This window comes from Chanodichthys erythropterus, chromosome 2 (genome assembly GCF_024489055.1).
Source record: "Chanodichthys erythropterus isolate Z2021 chromosome 2, ASM2448905v1, whole genome shotgun sequence".
NCBI lineage: Eukaryota > Metazoa > Chordata > Actinopteri > Cypriniformes > Xenocyprididae > Chanodichthys > Chanodichthys erythropterus.
In genome coordinates, this window is record NC_090222.1 from 12141806 (window position 1) to 12147805 (window position 6000).

The 6000-nt window shown below is 35.6% G+C and overlaps 1 protein-coding gene across 1 annotated transcript in view; it reads right to left on the reverse strand.

Moving 5' to 3' along the window:
• Positions 1-5475, reverse strand: part of trak1a (trafficking protein, kinesin binding 1a) — a 60106-nt gene extending 54631 nt beyond the window's left edge. The window contains exon 1 of the mRNA XM_067401164.1: positions 5274-5475. The gene's annotated coding sequence lies outside the window, so the exon portion shown is untranslated. The remainder of the gene's footprint in view (positions 1-5273) is intronic.
• Positions 5476-6000: the final 525 nt, after the last annotated feature.

Consider the following 6000-nt stretch of genomic DNA (forward strand, 5'->3'; position numbering starts at 1 on the left):
AATGTCTGGAACCTTAGGGATACAACATTAGGGATGCAATGATATTAAAATTAAGGCTGATACCGATAAACTGATAATTATTTTCATGCCGATTACTAGTAAATACATTTTTTTGTCTAAATAAATACATTTATAAAATAAATAAAAATACATACATTTCATTCAAAAGCAATTTAAATGCTAAAACGTACATTTAAAAATCAAAACATTATAATACACATTATTAAAAGTGTACATCATTTTTGAAATTTTCCTAAAGATTACATTTTGCCATGTTATTTATCAGTGATTGCAGTTAAATATCCAATTTAGACTAGTCAACATGTTACATAAAACCTGACAATTACACTAAAAAGCTTAATTCTTCTAGAATATAAAAGTGCTTTTACAGTGCATGACTGAACTTTGTGGATCAAATAAAACCATATTTGGCCAAAAGTGACTGGAACAAACCATTACAAAACCGAAAAGTATAACAGAAAATTATGTTTTGAGTAAAAAAGTAACTGATCTGGAGGTCTCTTTCCCACCCTCCCCTTTTCTCTGGGGAAATTGTAAACTAAGGAAGTGACCAAAAACTATCATCTTTAGTTTGAATTCTCATCACACATAAACATAATAGGGTTACACAACTACAGACCCTTAAAGACGAGCAGAGAAAATTCATTAGAGCCTTTTTATCAAGGGCTCACGCAGTGTTTCTCCAGGAGGCGACAGGAAAAAACTACGACAGCCTAAAGCTGGTGCCAAAAATTCAGTTACACTTGCCAGTTACGCTAATTTGGTATAAGGCATTTATCTCCAATGAATGGAATGAAAGCGGTTAGATGTGCAGTCCTATTCAAATGCACTGCTATACTACTGCCCATGTATCACACACACACACACACACACACACACACACACACACACACACACACACACACACACACAAACACACACACACACAAACACACACACACACACACACACACACACAAACACACACACACACACACACACACACACGTTTGTTTTGCTATCAAAGTGAGGACGTTCCATAGGCGTAATGGTTTTTATACTGTACAAACTGTACATTCTATCCCCCTACACTACCCCTACTCCTAAACCTACCCATCACAGAAAACATTCTGCATTTTTACATTTTTAATAAAACATTGATTAGAATGTTTTTAAAGCTATTTTAAATATGAAGACTCATGAAATCATATTTAATGTTACTTCATAATACCAGTGTAATACCCATGTCATTATACAAATTTGTGTCCTCATAAATCACAAAAACACTTGCGTCTTCATTTTATCAAACTTTTGATGATAAATCTCAAGATCAATCTTTTAGTCTTTGTCGTTTTTCAGTTGATGCTTGAACAAAACATTACTAAACATTATTTGTAGCCTGTCTCTGATCCAAAAATCACAAAAAAGCTTTGTGCTTTGTTACTTTTGATATGAAAGTTTCAGCTTTTAAATTCTGTCAGCTTTGATATCGCCACCACAGTTCAAGTCAAAGTGTTAACTGATCATCACTTCCTGTATACTAGTTATAGTCCTTGAGTTAGTGTTAAAAAAAGTGGGTGTTTTGAGCAGCATCGAGTGAATTCTTCCGGCCCTGATACAGTACTGTGCAAAAGTCTTAGGCCACCACCAGCTTTGACCATGCATATTTATTTATTTTGTCTTTATTATAATACAAACAGAAAATACAGGAAATATTTAAAAAAAAAAAAAAAAAAAAAAAGCAAAAATCTTTAAAGGTGCCCTAGAATCAAAAATTTAACTTTCCTTGGCATAGTTGAATAACAAGAGTTTAGTACATGGAAATGACATACAGTGAGTCTCAAACACCATTGTTTCCTCCTCCTTGTGTAAATCTCATTTGTTTAAAAGACCTCCGAAGAACAGGCGAATCTCAACATAACACTGACTGTTACGTAACAGTCAGGATCATTAATATGTATGACCCCAATATTTGCATATGCCAGCCCATGTTCAAGGCATTACACAAGGGCAGCCAGTATTAACGTCTGGATCTGTGCACAGCTGAATCATCAGACTAGGTAAGCAAGCAAGGACAATAGCGAAAAATGCCAGATGGAGCAATAATAACTGACATGATCCACGATTACATGATATTTTTTGTGATATTTGTAAATTGTCTTTCTAAATTTTTCGTTAGCATGTTGCTAATGTACTGTTAAATGTGGTTAAAGTTACCATCGTTTCTTACCGTATTCACGGAGACAAGAGCCGTCGCTATTTTCATTATTAAACACTTGCAGTCTGTATAATTCATAAACACAACTTCATTCTTTATAAATCTCTCCAACAGTGTGTAATGTTAGCCACGAAGCACAGCCTCAAACTCATTCAGAATCAAATGTAAACATCCAAATACATACTATACTTGCATGATCCGACACATGCATGCAGTATGCATGACGAACATCTTGTAAAGATCCATTTGAGGGTTATATTAGCTGTGTGAACTTTGTAAATGCACTGTATTATAGTCGAGAGCACGGGGGGCAGGGAGCGCACGATTTAAAGGGGCCACAGCCTGAATCAGTGCATAGTTAATGATGCCTCAAAACAGGCAGTTAAAAAATGTATTAAAAAAAAAACATCTATGGGGTATTTTGAGCTGACACTTCACAGACACATTCAGGGGACACCTTAGACTTACAGTATATTACATCTTGTAAAAACTGGTTCTAGGGCACCTTTAAGTTTCTTTAAGCAAAAATCAGTATTTAGTGTAACCTCATGGATTTCTTCCAGCTTCTCAAAGAAAAAAAATCTGAGAAACTTCTCATCAGATTTTGAGTTTTCTTGGTCTTCTAGCCCTTTTCCATTCCATTTAGGTTTAAGAGAGACGGTTCCTGCTATTGCTCAAGTCTAAGGGGAGGTCACTAAACACTTACCACTTTAGCCTATAGAAGTCTTTTTTTCCCTGATTTTTTTCAGTTTTTTAATTCTGCATACAAATTTCCTGTATTTTCTGAGTATATTCTGATAAAGAGATTGAGAAATAATTACATATGGTCATTATACCATTGTTAAAACAACATCTAATGGTGGCCGAAGACTTTTGCACAGTACTGTACTTCAAATGAAATCGAAGAACAAACTGATGTGATGTAATTTCAAACAAAATCAGGCCAAAACAAAGTTCGTTTTGTGTTCATTTTGGGAGTTCAAAATGGCTTGCTAAAGCAAGTTTCAAAGTTTCATAAACTTTTGTTGATCACAAAATTAGTTTTTTTGCGATAATCCAAAAAGCCTATGGAAAAATCCTATTGCGACCTATATAGGATCACTCTATAGGAGGTGCGTACACATTTTTACTGTGTTTATTTTGTTACTGAGAGGAAAGCGTGCATCGCATATTTACATATTCATCTAAACGTCAGATGTTCAATAACAGTATATCGCTGCTCACGTATTTCAAACTTCGTTTTACCCCTAAATGAAGAACGAAAAAGGACTTTGCTGTGAGTGGGCCTTGACTGGGCACTGCATGCGCTAAATTGGATAGAATGCTCAATGCTTCAAAAAATACTTTGTAAAGAGAAACCTTTGACGCTTTTCACACAGCATGCACATAAATATGCACGAGAATACCTGAAAGCAGCCGCATATTAGCAGGTAACAGACTGATTCGGTACTACTGTTAATGCTAAAATGCTGGTATTGTTAGATTTTTTAAATTTCAGTACTAAAGTACAAGTACTTCTGACAACACTAGAATGTATACCCCAGAGAGCCAGAGCAGTCTGCATCACTGCATCATTGAGGTTAAATGCTAAACCTGAGCACCTCTACAACAGTGGAACGAAGAGCCACAATTCCAGCTAGACAACAGCTATTTTTAACACTATGAGTGGAAAACTCAGAGAGAGAGAGAGTTAGTAGGTCAGCTCTTTCCCAAAGTATTACCAAGAGGAAAAAGGGTTAGTTTCAGTCTTAAGAGAAAAGATTTAGGAGTCTTTCACTGCTGACCCAGGATCAGTCGAATGTGTCACATAATAATAATAATAATAATCATCATCATCAAGATCACAATGACAGAATCCAGGACTGAAGCTGAAGAAACATGAGACCAATGACAGCACAAGTCAGGCATCAGTGTTGGCGCAGCAGAGATAATAAACTTTATGCCTCTTGAAGTGGCCTAGTTTCATAAATAAAGGAGTCCAAACAGCCCTGAGTGTGTGTAGGCTGTCCGTACAGCATTACTCATGTTGAAAAACTGAAGGGAGTTACTACACTTATTAAGTTCAGAAAGGCTTATTAGAAGCAACTAGTTTCTTTTAAATAAGCAGACATTTATAATTTCTCAATTTTTGCAAACTTACATGCATGGTCAAAGAAACTTCTGAATCTTCAGAAGTGTCACAAACATTTTTTGTTCAATTATGAGTGGATTTTGAGTTCTAAGCAAGTATAAAAAGTATTAAAGTGTTCTTTTATTTTTTTAGCTTTAGTAAAATCTTCACTATTGTTGATTAAATTACATTAAGTCTACATTAACGTTGAAGCTGCAGTCTGTAAGTTTTGCCTCTTTGTCGCCATCTCTGTTTGAAACCTGCAATTGCAGTTATTTACGGTATTGTCATCTTACATGGGTTGTTCGTTGGCACGGCTCCTCAGCACGGATGAATCTAATGTTTTGAGGAGAATGTGTGGCTGTCAGTCACCGCACCGGTGGATACTGTATTTTGGAATCACAGATTGTAGTCTTGGAAGTATGACCAAAACAAGGAAAATGTCATCTGAACAAGTAACAAATCTGCCATTTTTGTTCTGACCAAGAAAAAAAGAAAAAGAAAGAAAAAAAGCATTACAATAAATCGTGCTACCAATGGTGATTAAATCTAACGATCACTTAGCTCATATCACATCAAATCGAATTTCCCCCAGAAACCCACCAGTACCACTCGAATTAGAAAACATTATTACAAGCTTACCGTTGTGAATCTGGCTAAAGTAAGGAGATGTTTTGAACACTGGCTGGTTATGTACTAGCTCAACTGATTTTGGATCAATTTTAAACCAAAAAAAGTTATGGACTGCAGCTTTAAATGAACTTTTTTTGTTAAATTACCATGCATAATATATATATATATATATATATATATATATATATATATATATATATATATATATATATATATGTATGTATACAAGTCTGTAGAAAAAAAACAAGCAAAAAACCATTGTAAAACCATTGTAATCCACAAGGCCGATCCCCAAACTTTGTACACTCTGACCTGTGATGGTTCCAGCATCTCTGCAAATCCTGGAGGCATCATTGGCAGTGTCCTCGCTTACATACTGCTCCTCCTGGTGGTCTGGAGCAGTGGTTGGTGGGTTCCAGAGGCGCTGGAAGGTATGATGACAGTTCTGGGGGGAGAGCGGGACGGGCAGGGATGAGGCTGTGGCAGTGGGGGGCGATACCGTGGTGTCCAGCTTGACTGCTTTTCACAGGTCAACCCCAGGAGCCATAGGGCAGCATCCAGAGAGGACAGTCCAACGGGGCTGTCTGGCAGATATGCGTTAACTCTTTGTCAGCGGATCAAGAGCATCTCTGATAGGACAGATCTGGAAAGGAAGAGAAAGGTAAGAAATGTAAAGCCAACAGTCACTAAAGTCACAGGTTTGTTTATAAGAATAATATGATTCTTATAAATCATATTCTTATTTTGAGAGGATGGAATTCTTGAAAGTAAAACCTTATTAATTACTAATAAAAGGCATAATCTTTTATTATTCTTTTTTTAAAAAACAAATCAAAACACCAGAATGTTTATAAATATTTAATATTTATTATTAATCAAACATTCAAGCAGTTTTTTGTTTGTTGTTTTGTTTTTAAAGGAATAATAAGAAAAGGTTATGCCTTTGATTTGAACAAAGTTTTTAAATATTTCATTAAAGTAATGTGGCATTACTAACAAATGGTCATGTGGTGCAACCATCTTGCTAAAACATACATCC